General features: G+C 41.9%; 1 non-coding gene across 1 annotated transcript; it reads left to right on the top strand.

Moving 5' to 3' along the window:
- Positions 1-13597: 13597 nt before the first annotated feature.
- LOC141625265 (small nucleolar RNA R71) lies at positions 13598-13704 on the top strand. The gene has a single exon (XR_012535055.1). It is a non-coding gene; the product is annotated as a small nucleolar RNA R71 (small nucleolar RNA).
- The last annotated feature ends 559 nt before the right edge of the window (positions 13705-14263 follow it).

Below are 14263 nucleotides of genomic sequence, written 5' to 3'. Positions count from 1 at the left end.
TTGACTGGGTTGAGCTCTACAAGGGCTTTGTGAAGTGCTAGGTTTCTTAGAGTAGTCAAAGGCCATGTCATAGAACCAGCGAAATTTATTGTTCCTTTCTTCGTTAGGTTCGTTAGTGGGGATTTCCTTATCCTCGACAACTGAGTCAATAGTTTTGGCATGTTTGGTATTTTTTCGTAAATCACGAGCCTTTTTGACACAATTGACTTGGATATGACCCGTATGACCACAGTAATTGCAAATCAAGTATTCGGAAGATCAAGATACTTCCTTTTTCTAAAATCAAAATCCGAAGGTGTTGATTTGCATTTAGAGTGATCTCTACGGCTGTAGCACTCATGTCCTAACCCCATCTTCATATTATTGTCAGATTGTTCGGTTAGGAAGTTTAGGACTTTTGTGCTACCTTCCCACTTATCATGGACCTTTCTAGCGTGTAGAAGAAAGTCTTTTAGGGTTTTAATTTCCTCTTGACATTTCGTGTGATCTACATCATTGTCCTTTTTAAAGTTGTCACGAAAGTCTTGGAATCGTTTGTTAAGAATGAACACAACATCGGTGTGGTGTTTCTTAACATTGATCATATCGGTCTTAGATTCTTTCAATTGCTTTGAAAGACAATCTATCTCTTTCTTTTGATCCAAGATCACTTCTTCATTAGATGTGACCTTAGTTTCCAAGAGTTCTTTGACTTTTCTAAGTTCTAAAGTTATAGCTTCATTAGCTATAACTTTAGCTTGAAGGTGCTTGATGTTAAGCTTTAGGTCGGAAGTTATAGCTTCATTAGCTATAATTTTGGACTCTAATTCCTTCTTTTCAGCCATAGTTGAATCTAATGTTGTAGCTTTCTCAGCTATAACTTTAGATTTCAACTTCTTAGCTTTAGTCTTGAGAGTATGATTCTCTTCCGAGATTTCGAGAATCTGTTCCTTTAGATCTTTCAATTCCAAATCCTGTTCGTGACACTTATCAAGAGATTGTTCAAAGTATTCAATTAAAGCACTTTTAGACAACTTCTTAACACGTTTTTTAAGCTCAAGATAACTTACCTCTTCATCGTCATCTTCGTCTGATTCCCCGAGAAAGCAGTAGTTTGAATGAGAATTTATGCTTTCGTCGTCGCTATCGGAGATTAGGTCAAGACTAACGCTGCTGAGACAAAGGTTAGCTACTTCGTCGTCTTCAGATTCCTCGTCATCTTCTGATTCAAGGTCTCCCCAACACGAAGCCATCATAACTTGTTTGAACTCTCTCTTTGTCTTCTCACGCTTCGTCTTGTCCTTTATCTTCTCCCATGTTGGACAATCTTTGATCATATGACCAGATTCTCCACACTTAAAGCAACCTCTATTTGCGAAAGACGACTTTGAGTCATTAACCTTTTTGTTGAATGACTTGTTGTTGTTGTTGTTAAAAGATGATTTTGTTTGTTTGTTTCGAAATATTTTGTTTTTGAAACGGCGTGCAAAAAAGTTTTTCATCCTCTAATTCAGAGTCAACTTCTTCACTCTTTAAGGCCATACTCTTATTGCGACTTGGTTCAGCGTCATCCTTGTTAAGAGTAATTTCATGGGCCATGAGAGCACCAATGAGTTCTTGATAGGATAGGGTTTCAAGATCTCGTGATTCCTCCATTGCAGTGACCTTAGCACGCCACTTTTTAGTAAGGCTCCTAAGAACCTTTCTAGCAATGTCCTCTGTACTGAATTTCCTACCTAGGTTTTTCAGTTCGTTTATGATGCTTGAAAACCTTGCAGACATGCTATCTAAGGACTCATTAGGCTCCATAATGAATAGCTCATATTTTTGCATAAGCAAATCTATTCGGTGCTTCCTAACAATGGAAGTACCCTCATAAGCTAATTCAAGCCCATCCCATATCTCCTTGGCCGTGGAACATGAAGAGAACCGATCAAACTCAGTAGAAGTCATTCCGTTTTGCAGAAGACTTATTGCTTTGGAGTTCTTTTCGGCCTTCTTGTAGTCGGCCTCGACATAGTCCTCTTCTTTCTTTTCATAGGTAGTGCCTTCCTCGGATGCCACAAGAATTTTGTGCGGTCCGTTTTGAATAATCCTCCAGCACTCCCAATCGTGTCCTTTCACATAGTGAGTCATCATGTTTTTCCACAATCCGTAATTCTTCCCATCAAAGACGGGACACATGAGATATTTGGAATCCATTTATCACGTGATAGGCAGCGGAATATAAAATGATAAGATAAATGAAAAACAAGATAGATCGGCCTCTTTGCGGTTAGGCAATCAAGAGCACGAGGCTCTGATACCAATTGAAGAGTCTATTGATCCAAAATACTCAAGAGGGGGAAGGGGTGAATTGAGGATTTAAAACTTTTAAAAGCTTTTTCGACTATGTATGTATAATTAATTATTTAAAGTTTATTAATTAAACTTTAACTAATTAACTAATTAATGAATTAAAAGCAAAGCAAATAAATGAAAGAAAGAGAGACACACGGATTTTTGAAGTGGTTCAGTTTCACAAGTCGAAACCTACGTCCACTATTCTCGATTAATAAATTTAGTACCTTTCTACGGATTACAAATTTACTAACCCAACTCGTACAACTAACTCTAGCTGTAACTCAATGAGTACCGTTAAATACTCGAGTGACTAACTTACGCTAATAAGAAAGCACTAATGATTCTTCTAATAGTTCACGTTAATGAACAAGTAAGAAATCAATTATAGCACTATTATCTTATAACGATAAATGAAGAACGAGTATGCGAGCTTTGTGACACACGACCTTTCAAAATTGCAAATCGGATTTTCTGCTTAAAACACACGGTTTGCTCTTTAAAGATGAAAATAATTTTTTATCTCAAGGTCTCTACTTTAGATGTTGTAAATAGCAAAGTATTTATAAGCAAGGAAGAAGTAGGCTACACGGTTTTTGCACAAACCCCAATAGCCGAAATAATAGGATATAATTACAAATTATATCTTCTTATTATCTCTTTCCTAAAAGCCACAAAAGATAATAAAGAATATTCTAAAAGATAGAATATAATCTTTCCAAATATTATCTTTACCATAAATTCTAAGATTATGATGAGATTTCCTTAAACAAGAATATCTTTTACCATAAACAAATATATTAAGTAAGATATGTAAAGATATTATTATAGAATAAAATCTTTACCTAATATCTCATAGGCAACACGAGATATCACGGCCCATAAGCTCGTGAATCATGCAAATCCTAATCTTAATATATAATTAGAATTTAGGTTTTAAGAGAGGCTATATAGAAACCCTAATTAGTAGTAAAGTCCAACTCATAAGTTGATCCATCATAACTACCAATTAACGTTTACTATAAAACCGGACTCCTCACTAAACCGGGCTTTATTAAATAAATACTTTCATTAAAACATTTAAAATAAACTTTAAACAATTATAAAACAATTGTCGAAACATTTATAAGTCGTGTATAAAAACTCAGCATTTCAATGTTATAGTAGAAGAGCTATAACATTGAGCTCTTTTACTAGTAATGTTATAGCTGCAAAGCTATAACTTTACTAAATAAAGAAACTCATTCTTTGATTACCATTACGAGATAATCACCTATACAATTCTAATCTTCAAGGAGATCTTCGAGTATAGGCTACGTCATCATTCAAGCTTGATTAACCTTTAGACGGACTCCGTCTTCTTATAGTTCTTGAATGAATCTTGATTTGCTTGATCTTGAACGAAGGCTTGAACTTCTCATGCAATTGTCACAATCCTCTTTGTTGCTTGTAATAGGTTAGTTCTAAGATACTGAACAAACGATTACACGCAACAAGTATATATAATGTAAAACACCTTGACATCATCAAAACATAAACATATAAGCTATATGGTCCAACACAAATAAACTAAACTGCACCTTCAGAGTAAGCAAAAGCTCATGCTTATTTTCTAAGTTCATTACAAGCTCTTGCTTAGAACAATTATTCTTTTACATTTACTCGAACTACGCGCAAGGGTTTGATTTCATTTTTTAATGAATACGTAGGCAATCCTTCGCAGGATACAACCCATTATTTTTAAATGTAAATAGAAGGACATTTGCATTGCATTTGGAATTCGACAAGAATAATAAATAGAAATCACATCGATTTCATAACCATTTAACCTTTTTTATTTCATTAATTTGCTAGTAGTAGTACGCTACATAATAAAAATAAAAATAGGCTAGGATTCTAAAAACCCCACCCTTTTATTACAACAATAATAATAATAATAAATAATAAATAAAGACTCGGGCTATTCTTCCATCTTCCCTTTGCCCTTGTCATTCTTGTCATATTTCTTGTCACGACCTCGAGCCGGACGCTCTTGCGCCACTTCAGACCTAATCACCAACGGTCTTTCTCGAGGCCTAGACTTCCCATTCTTGCCAATCACCATCTCCACGACAGGAGAGGTCTTCGGTTTCTTCGAAAGATGAACGACTCGAAATCGGGCTTCCTCCTCTCCCTCGGTCAGATGCTTCTCCTTCTCTTTTTCCACCTCGCGCACCTTGTAGTCGACGAGCTCGCGCTTCCTCAATCTCTCGCGCTCTTCCGGAGTAATAGCTTTCCTCCATCGCAGATAAGAATCCGACACCCATAAGGCATTAGCAGAAGAGTTCAAAAACCATACATTTCTTTGGGCCCATTTAATGGCCCACTCCCTTCGGCTCTCTGTAGTAAGCGCCACGGCAGTCTGCGGGACGGTATCAAGCTTCGGGATCGTCTGTTTTAGCCCAACCTGTCTCATCAGCCTTTCCGGGAAGATGCACACCATAAATTCCAAGCAAGGAATGCGCACAGATCGAGTAGGATCCAAAGAAGACACTCCAGTGACAGATTTGAGATGCCACCACGGTACAACCCACCTAATCAAAGGGCCATCATCACTCTTCAGTTTGTTCTCCCAATAATTGCAGACTCGGGCGAAGTCAACCATGTAAAGCCTGGTCCTCATTGCAATTGAACGAGCGTGATAAGAAGGAACGTGAACTGGGGGCTCGATCAATCGAAGCCGTTCCATAAGCCAAACCTACCAAAAGCAGGTATTAGACATAAAAAAAACGAAAAAAAAAAAGAAAAAGAAAAACGAAAAAAAAGAAAAGAAAAAAGAAAAAAAAACGAAAAAAAAAACGAACGAAAAAAAGAAAAAGAAAAATAAGCGTTCTTTTACCTGCAGAATGACGGGACTTCCCAAATACGGTAGGTCACGATTGGCTTTCCTATTATCCAAGCCCAACAGGATCTCTCCTAGACATAAGCAAGCTGGGCTCCTGCGCAGCTCCATCTGCTCAACAAGGCCCAGAAGACGGGGATCACCTATCAAGTCTTCATCAACATGCCCTTGGAAGACATACACATGCAACAAGCAAAACCCAAATGCCCTTTGCCTTGCATCATAAGAAACGGTGGGGTCGGCCTTGTTAATAAATCGGTCAATGAAGTCCAACATTCGCACTCCCTTCGAGGTCACTAGACGGTCCACCTCGAGTCTAGTCAACCCAAGCAAGTCTCTAAATTTGCTCTTGTACCCTTGCGAAGTAGAAGGAATGGCAGGCAAGTGTTCAGGGTCCCACCCACCAATCGCAGCAATTTCTTCAGAAAATGGGCAAATATCGCCTCCAGGAAACGCAAAAACATGGAAATTCGGGTCCCAATAATCAAGACAAGCATCCAAGAATGGTTTGACAACCTTGATAAGCTTCAAACTCAACAATGATCCAAGATTATAGGCGCCCATATCATATTTCTCCATGTTGGAAAATTCGTTGGTCCATTCTTTTAAGCGAATCTCCAAAGTATTCATGATGAAGAGATTATTTTGAGAATTTTATGTAATAAGACGAAGAAGAGACGGAAGAATTGTGTGAATAAAAGCTCCATCGACGTCTCTATTTATACTAAATTATGTTTCCAAAAATCGGCCAGAACGGAACCACCTGGGAACAAGCGCAGCGCCTGCTGCGCCTCTTCAAAGGGACGCAGCTCGTGCTGCGCCTCTTCCTCAGCTTGACTTCTGTGATTTTCCGCGTTGGATCTTTCCTAATTCCTCAACGAATAATTTCCTATTCCTACGGGTTATTATTTTGGTAAATACGTGGAAATTACCATATTTCGTGTTCCCTAGTTCCGCGGGCACGCATATCGAGACGATATCAACATTTTCGTCATTTTACCACACTCGTATAATTTATTTTAGGAATTAATTTTCATTTTAATTCATTTTTTTTTTAGGAAATAATTTTCATTATATTTTAATTCATTTCAAAATTCATATATTTATTTCATTTACATATTTATTTCATTTCTTTTTTCATTTCATTTCTAACTTATAGGTTTCTATTTTTTTCTTTTTTTAGGGGTAACCCTCCCTACCGTCCGGTCATTTCCGGCAAAATTTTTGCATTTTTGCGTGCTTTTGAGTCATTCGTTTCGCGCTAATTCAGGCCATATGTATATATAAACGTATGTTCTAAGTGATTTCTATGTAAATTTCGGCAGCATGACGGCGTAAATCGTCATCTACCAAACCTGTTCAAAACTAACCTGCAGATACAAGCAACACAACCCAGCAGCAAAGGCACTCAGGCCATCTTATATACAACCAAAAAGGGAAATGTACAACAAACTGGGGGCTCGAGCCCCAAACAAAGTCCAGAATGTTCAAAATAAAGGTCCAAAATGTACAAATGTGCAAAATACAGCCAACAAACAAACAAAAACTGCACAAAACTACTGCTGGTCACCCTCCAGCTCCACAACTTTTGCCGCAAGAGCAGCAATCTCGGCGTCTCGAACCTCGAGCTCCCTCAACAAGCGAGCAGTCTCCTCCCGAGACTGAGCCAGCTCTCGCTCCAGCTCGCGGTCCCCCTGTAAACAACAAAATTGGCTCATGTCAATCATTTCAAGCAATTACAAGAAAAGTTGGAAGATCAAAATTCAAAATAAAACAGGCACAAGGTTCATACCTGACGGCCTTGACCGCCGACAAGTGCCTCGACGGCAGTAGCTCGCAGCCGGTTGGCCACCCTCCATAACGCCACGAACCGAGACGGCGCAACCTGCATTTACAAAAAGAAGTTCTCAATAATTGAACAAACTCAATCAAATGTGTTCCTACACAAAAATTATGCAAAATTAGAGGCTCACCCTCTGAATCAGATGTTGCCAGTCGTCCAGGCCAGCATCCGTCACAGCCACGTCAAAGTCACGCAGCTCGGAGATCGTCGTCCTCCCGGTCACGTTAGTGTACTCGAGGGTCTCGGGGTACTCTGGGGGCTTGATGCCCGCCGCCTCAACCTCCTGCAAAACCAAATGTTTCTCATTAATCGATGATCTTTCATCGTAGTTTTAAAATCAAGTAAAGAAGAAGAATAAAGATGCTCACCACTACCGGCCAGTACGCCAACCTCCTGTAAAGGAACGCTGAGTAGTCCTCGCCAGGAAGAAGGAGGGCGTCACCACCGACGCTAGCCAAGTCAGCCTCCCTCTCTGCCTCAGAAGGCTCCCTGAACATCGTCCTAGGAGGATCGATGGGAACCGTCAACACGTCCCGAGAGCACTGACGAGCCAAGCGCTCGCCCAAGTACCACACAGGACCCATCGACGTCCTCAACAGTAGCCGGCTCGAGCTCCTAGGTCGAAGGACCTCAGCCACAAAAGGAGGCGCTCCAGCGTACTCCGCCCAAGGCCTGGGCACCCACTGGGACAAGATAAACAAGGAATCATTCTTATGATCAATTTAAAAGCAATATAGGAGCAAATGAATATAAGTGAGATGCTTACGCTGTCTAGCTGAAGAGCGTTCACGTCCCGCCGATAGACACCGTGAGAAGAACGCTTGCTCTTCGTCCTGCACATCACCCAATCCCTCACCACGGGATAGGCTCTCTCCAGTGGCTCCGTCCTCTTGGGCGCGAGGCCCGGAAAGTAGGAGTACACCCACGCCTGTGAAGCAAGATAGTTAATAACGATCTTTCGTGATTTGATAAAGAAAGGAATTGATTTTGGTCTAAATGAAGGTTCATACCTCCAACAGTAGTCCAGGTCCGACAGCGCCAGGAGAAGTCCCCTTCTCCATCAACTCCGGGCGAACCATGGCCCTCATGAAGCGGATGAGGACCGCAAAACCAGCAGTGACCCAGTCCCAACGCCCTAGGGAGCTCAGGTCAGAAAGGAAGGGAAGAAGCTTCGTCGACAGCCTCTCTCCCTTGTCTCCGAGGTAAATCGAAGACAGAAACCACCAGAGCCATAAACGAGCCCTCTGCTCAGCTGTACAGGGAGGAGGAGCCGTCTCCCTCCCGTCAATCGTCACCAGCGCCGGGATCTTTCCCGCAAAGTAGTCTCGAACGTAGGAGCTGGGCACCAAACCCGATCGTGACAGCCTTCGGCGACAAGTTCCGGCCGATCAACCTCCTAGCCTCGGCCGAGTCCACCCTCATGGCGCCTCCGCCACTCCACGCCCTCGTCCCACACGGCTGCACCCGAAATCATGCCATAGTCCTCCAGAGTGACTCCCACTTCACCAAAAGGCATGTGAAATGTGGAAGTCGTATCCCAGAATCGGTCCAAGAAAGCGCGGACCAGGCTAAGGTTAGCCCGCAGCTTCCTCTTCGCGATATCCCTCCAAGCCTGCACCAAGGCACCGAACGCTCCACGCTCGATCATGGCGCGCTCCTCCGCCGACAGCCGCTCGTAGCACTCCATCGCTGTCGTGTAGCCCGAGAACGACCTGATGTTCCCGGCCTCCTATTGTGATTTGAAACAAAAGCTATCTTTAGTTTTGAATGAGAATTGGAAGAAATATGAACAAATGAACGAAAGGACATGAATAATGAGTAGTGAATTCCTATTTACCAAGCTCTTCACCGTCCTGTAGGACAGGTGGCCCTCTGCAGCCCACAGCAGGTGCCTACTCTCCCAGGTCTCAGCCCATGCGGGAGCTCCCCTCAGCTGACGACCTCCTCGTCCAATGTTGGCCCGTCTTGGGGCCTCCTCCTCCTCAACAGCCTCCTCCTCATGGACCTCGTCCCCAGCAGCCATCACCGCAGCGGTGAAGGCCTGCTCCAAAGCCTCTCGACAACAAGAAGCGTCTATCTCCATGGGAGTCCTCCCAGAAGTAGAAGCCTCATCACCTGCAACATTAAAGCAAATTTAGGCCGCGTCACGTGACGACAAGCCTTGGTTAAGGGATTTTCGAGCCTTCGGAAGCCCTGAAATCGCTTTTTCTCGCCATCTTTGGCCATATTCTCACAAACCCGATCACTCATGTGGTAATTTGGGTCAAGGCAAGCCTAAGTTGAAGCCTATTTCTTGGGTTCGAGTCGAAATTTCGGCAGCATTTCGTTATAACAACGATTATGCCCTAGAAAAGTGTCCTGAAAAAGCTGTCACAAACCAAAATTCCGAGATGGTAGGGAGTTTACCCATCATCCAAGGATCCCAAATATCAAGTTTCATCGCAAATGGGCAATCCTAAGGCTATTTTTGAAGCAATTTACGGTTTAGCTGTGAAACCGTCTCAAATTCACTTAAATGCTCAAAACTCAACGAAAATTCGAAACAAATACATGGTTATGTTCCTTATATTACCAATTATCCGTTTCTAATACCAATTTCACAAGGCAAATGCATTTGGGGGAAAAGCCCCAAATTTTCGATTAATTGGGTCATAAACCCTATTTTTTTCGGTCTAAAATTGAGCAAATACAGAAGATTAATGCAAGAATGAGACACATACCTCGATTAGTCATGATTAATGCAAGCTTTTGGATCAAACCTTGGTGGAAATGGTTAGGATTTGAGAGAGTATTGTGTGATTTGTGTTTCGAAACAAATGAAATAATCCCTCTGTTTATCGCGTTTTTACGCAGAAAATACACTCTTAGAAATGTGCAGACGAAAGGCCGCGCTTATTCCAAGAGACGCACTCTTCTTTGTGCCTCTTCCTGGTGTTCCCTCCATACGAGTTTTCAAAAATTCGTTATGAGTTCGTTATTTGTGGGCCCATCTTTGGTGCGCCTCTTCCCCAATGCTATTTTATCCTTTTGGTCAGTTTGACGATTATCTCTCGTTCCGCCCGCATTTCTAAGCCAGCAGCAGACTATTACACGTTATTTATCGCTTCCAAGACCCTTACTTGTCACAACGAGCACTTTTTTCTTTACAGGTGTTTCGACACGCCTTCATTATATTTCCCCAACGAGAATAAGCGGATAGACTTTGCCTCTCGAGACATGGAGATTAATTCCCGATTATGTTCCCCAACGAGAGTAAGCGGATAGACTTTCCCTCTCGAGACATGGAGATCAACATCAACCCCTATTTCTTCCGAAGTTTGTTCGAAGCTGAACACGAACAGATTTCTCCCAGCAGTTCCCGACTGTGTCCTGCTGTCTTTCCTCATTATTTCCTTATAATCCTTCAGACACCAAGTTATCTCCAGGCCCAAGAGTTTCGACGAAGCACCTTCAGTCCCGTTTCGTCCGGAAGTCTCAGGTATGGTCTCTTCTTATGGCTGGCGAGCCTCCTCACGTAGTCTAATGGACTTTAAACGACCCTTCCCGATAGTCGACAGACTCTAAAATGTTCCCGACGACAGGTCCTTGGCTCAGACCCCTTGAGCCGCCTCGCGTCGCCATAGTCGTCAGGTTGTAATCTTCGATTGACCTGATGGCTATACTTTGACTTTCGCCTTGTCCAAGCCTCACTCAAAGTGGGGGCTCTGTAGATACCTCATTTCTGCACCTCTCGCAAACCACCCGGTGATGATTGGGCCGCATGTTTGTTACGCGGAACGATTTGTGACAGTTCGTAAGTTTATCGTCAAGTAATTGCTCAAATACTGATGTCTACCTCTTAGTTGTCATCTATGCGCTGATACGGTCGTTTTGACAGTAATTAGAGTACATTTGGAGTCCGGGCCTAAAACCGTCTTCATTTTCTGATAACCGTTAAATCCCGAGTCAGAATGTTCTGGATTTGTTCCGGATATTTCTATTCCATATTTTTATAAATATTTCACAATCTTTAAATCTTTGGTAAACAATTTTCCGTAATATTCATACAAAATATTAAGGAAAACCAAATTATCCCGTCCTTCTATAACTCAAACACGGAAATCTTTCTTCCGCAGGAGGAAACCACTTGGGAACAACAGGCACGCAGTGCAGCAGGCGCCTCTTCCAAGAGGCGCAGTGATCGCTGCGCGCCTCTTCCCAGTCCTTTCTCATGTAATTTTCGTATCTTTTTCATATCTTTTCGAGATTCACTTCCAAAGACTCTCCGAAACCCTAATTCCTTCACGTGATTAGTATAAATAGGAGCCTTCGCTCCTCATATTTCTCACGCGAGTGTCCGATTAAAACCGATTTCTAAAACCGTGCTTTAAAACCTCTTTTTACGGATTTCCAGAAGACAAACCGTCGAGAAAGGACGCAGCAACTGCTGCGGCTCTTCGAAGGAGCACAGTTCCTGCTGCGCCTCTTCGTGAGGCTGCCGCAGTTCCTGCTTCCTTTCTTCTTCCTTCGTCCTCTGTAATTCGTTCGTCAAAATTTGTTTCGTTTGTTCTTTAATTCTTTGATATAGTATCACAATAATTTCACATGTATATTAATTATCATCATTCATATGTTTCATTTGTCATTAAAAGCCGACTTAAATCCCTTATAATCCAATATTTGCGGGTTTTCGTCATTAATCTCAATTCGGGTTTTAGAGGTTCGATTCAATCAATATTGAGTCTCTGGAATTCGTCGTTGACATATTTGCACCTGTTATTCATCGTTTGTTCATCATATTCATCATTAATTCGTCATGTTTAAACTAATTAATTTGTTTAATTAATTTATATTTGTTAATTATCAATCATTCTTTCATGTAAATAATCCGTCTTTAATCCGTCTCATCCATGTTTATTGCCTTTTATGACCATTAATCACATGTAAATAACCTGTTAATCACTTTCATCCGATTCTAATATCATAATATATCCTTAAATTCACCGATTCAAATTAACGATTTGCAGTTCCGGCTTCACAACCAGAACTCACCCTTTGAACAGACGCAAAGAATCGCCGCGCCTCTTCCAGAGGGCGCGAGCCTCCGCTGCTTGCTGTTCCAGGTTGATTTCTGTCTCTGAACTCCGTTGTTGCCTTGACCTAGTTTATTTAGCTTACGTATAATTAACTATTATTCGTATTATCACCTTCTGGCTCCTTCGTTAATTCTTTTGATTCATTCTTTTATTCGTTTTTTTCCAAATCATCCGTTTTGAAGGTATTTTCGACATAAATCGCCTAATCCATTGTAATTGTTGTAATTTTCATTATTGTAATTTTCTTTATTGTATTTATCATTATTTCTTGTATGATTTGTATGTTTTCACATGTAATTGAACATTAAATCCTACCTCGACATTAATTGTTTGCTAATTACGTGTCAACCGACTTAGCCTAATTTTCACATGTTAGGATTAAAACTTGGATGTTGCATTGCATGCATATAATCGACAATATATCGAGTATAGATGATATCCCTAATAATTAGTAGAGGCCGCTATCGAGGCGGGCGGGATTAGGTGTTCGATCAAAAGAGCTTCCTAATACGTACCCTCACCCCTTACTCCAGATCTCTGTGAACATCCGTGTTCATTGGCATCCACGAGAGTCATTCTAGACATAGAATGCTAAGGGTAACGATTGCTTGGTGTTCATGTCACTACTTTGTGTCTTGACATGACACGAGGTATTCGAACGGTTCCAATTTCCCATAAAAATTGGTGGCGACTCCAACAAAAATGCAAACGCTTGTTCTCTTCCTCCCAAGCGCCCCCGTGGGCCCCCCGCTGTCCATAGGTTGGTACCCATAGTTTTGGTTTTGATTGTTGTTGGGCCATTGGTTTTGATTGCCGGGGTTATTTCTTTGGTTGGAGTATCCACCTCTTGGTTGAGAAAATCCGGGTGGATTATTTGGGGCTTGTGGTTTAAGATGTTGTGGGTTTTGAACATTGGTACTCTTGTAGATAAAGTTGGGGTGGTTCTTCAAACCCGGATGGTAGAAGTTGGTGTTTGGATTGTAGACATTGGGATTGTTGTAGGGTGGTCTTGGTGGTCTTATATTGTTGTTATAGCTTTGAAAGGAATTAACATCTTGGACATTCTCCTCTTACCCCCCATTGTAGTTGTTGGCACATATGTCAAAAGTGTGGCCATTCCCCCCACATAGCTCACAAGGTAAAACTTGAGCTACCTCTTCCATGGGTGGACCATGTGAGGTGGTGGCTTGATGAACTTGGTTCCTTTGCAATTTCTCAAGTTTATTGGTGAGAAGATCAAGCTTAGCATTTGTCTCGGCATTTGAACTAGAAGAGTTATCCTTAGGGAATTTGCCATTCCTCCTAAGCATATTTCCTCTTGACCCATAATTGGCCTCCGAGTCTACCATCTTCTTGATTAGTGTCGTCCCTTCCTCATCACCTAAATGATCAAATCCTCCTCCCGCGGAGGCATTCACCATTTCTTTAGTTCTAGGCAACAATGTTTGAAAGAAGGTTTGGGTGATATACCACTTCGGAATCCCGTGGTGAGGACAACTAGCGATAAGGTCTTGATATCTATCCAATGCTTCACCCAAGGATTCCCCATCTTCTTGTTGGAAAGTGTGAATTTCATTTTGAAGCATGGCGGTCTTGGATGACGGATAGTACTTGGCCATGAACGCATTGGCTAAAGCGTCCCATGTTGTGAATGTATCCGGAGGGTGAATATTCAACCACCGGTCCGCCTTACCCGTCAAATAGAATGGGAACAACATCATCCTTAAAGTGTCTTCGGATACCCCGTTCTTCTTCATCATTGAGACCTTTCTCTTGAACTTTCGTAGGTGAGCATGAGCATCTTCTTCAATATGCCCCCCCGAACAAGTCTTTCTCAATCAACCCCACTTGGGAGGGGTGCATCTCAAAGTTGTTGGGAGCCAAAGTGCCATAATTAATGGAGTTACAAGAATCATTATGGTTGGGCCGGTTGTGGTCACGTAGAGCCATTGGTGGTGGTGGGTTTGGTATTTGAGGGGGTGGTGATTGAGGTGGACTTGGAAGTGGAAAGTTGTAAAAGGGATTTTCTAAAGGGATCTCAATTGTGTTGTTTGGTTGAAGTGGGGTTGTGGTGTAAATGATTGGTAGGGTGTGTGGGTTTGGTTGGTCTATGTTTGCTTGAGGAAGGTTCCGAACTCTATCAAG

This window comes from Silene latifolia, chromosome X (genome assembly GCF_048544455.1).
Source record: "Silene latifolia isolate original U9 population chromosome X, ASM4854445v1, whole genome shotgun sequence".
NCBI classification, from domain to species: Eukaryota; Viridiplantae; Streptophyta; class Magnoliopsida; order Caryophyllales; family Caryophyllaceae; genus Silene; species Silene latifolia.
Note: the sequence above shows the minus strand (reverse complement) of the source record. Positions and strands in the feature narration are given on the sequence as shown.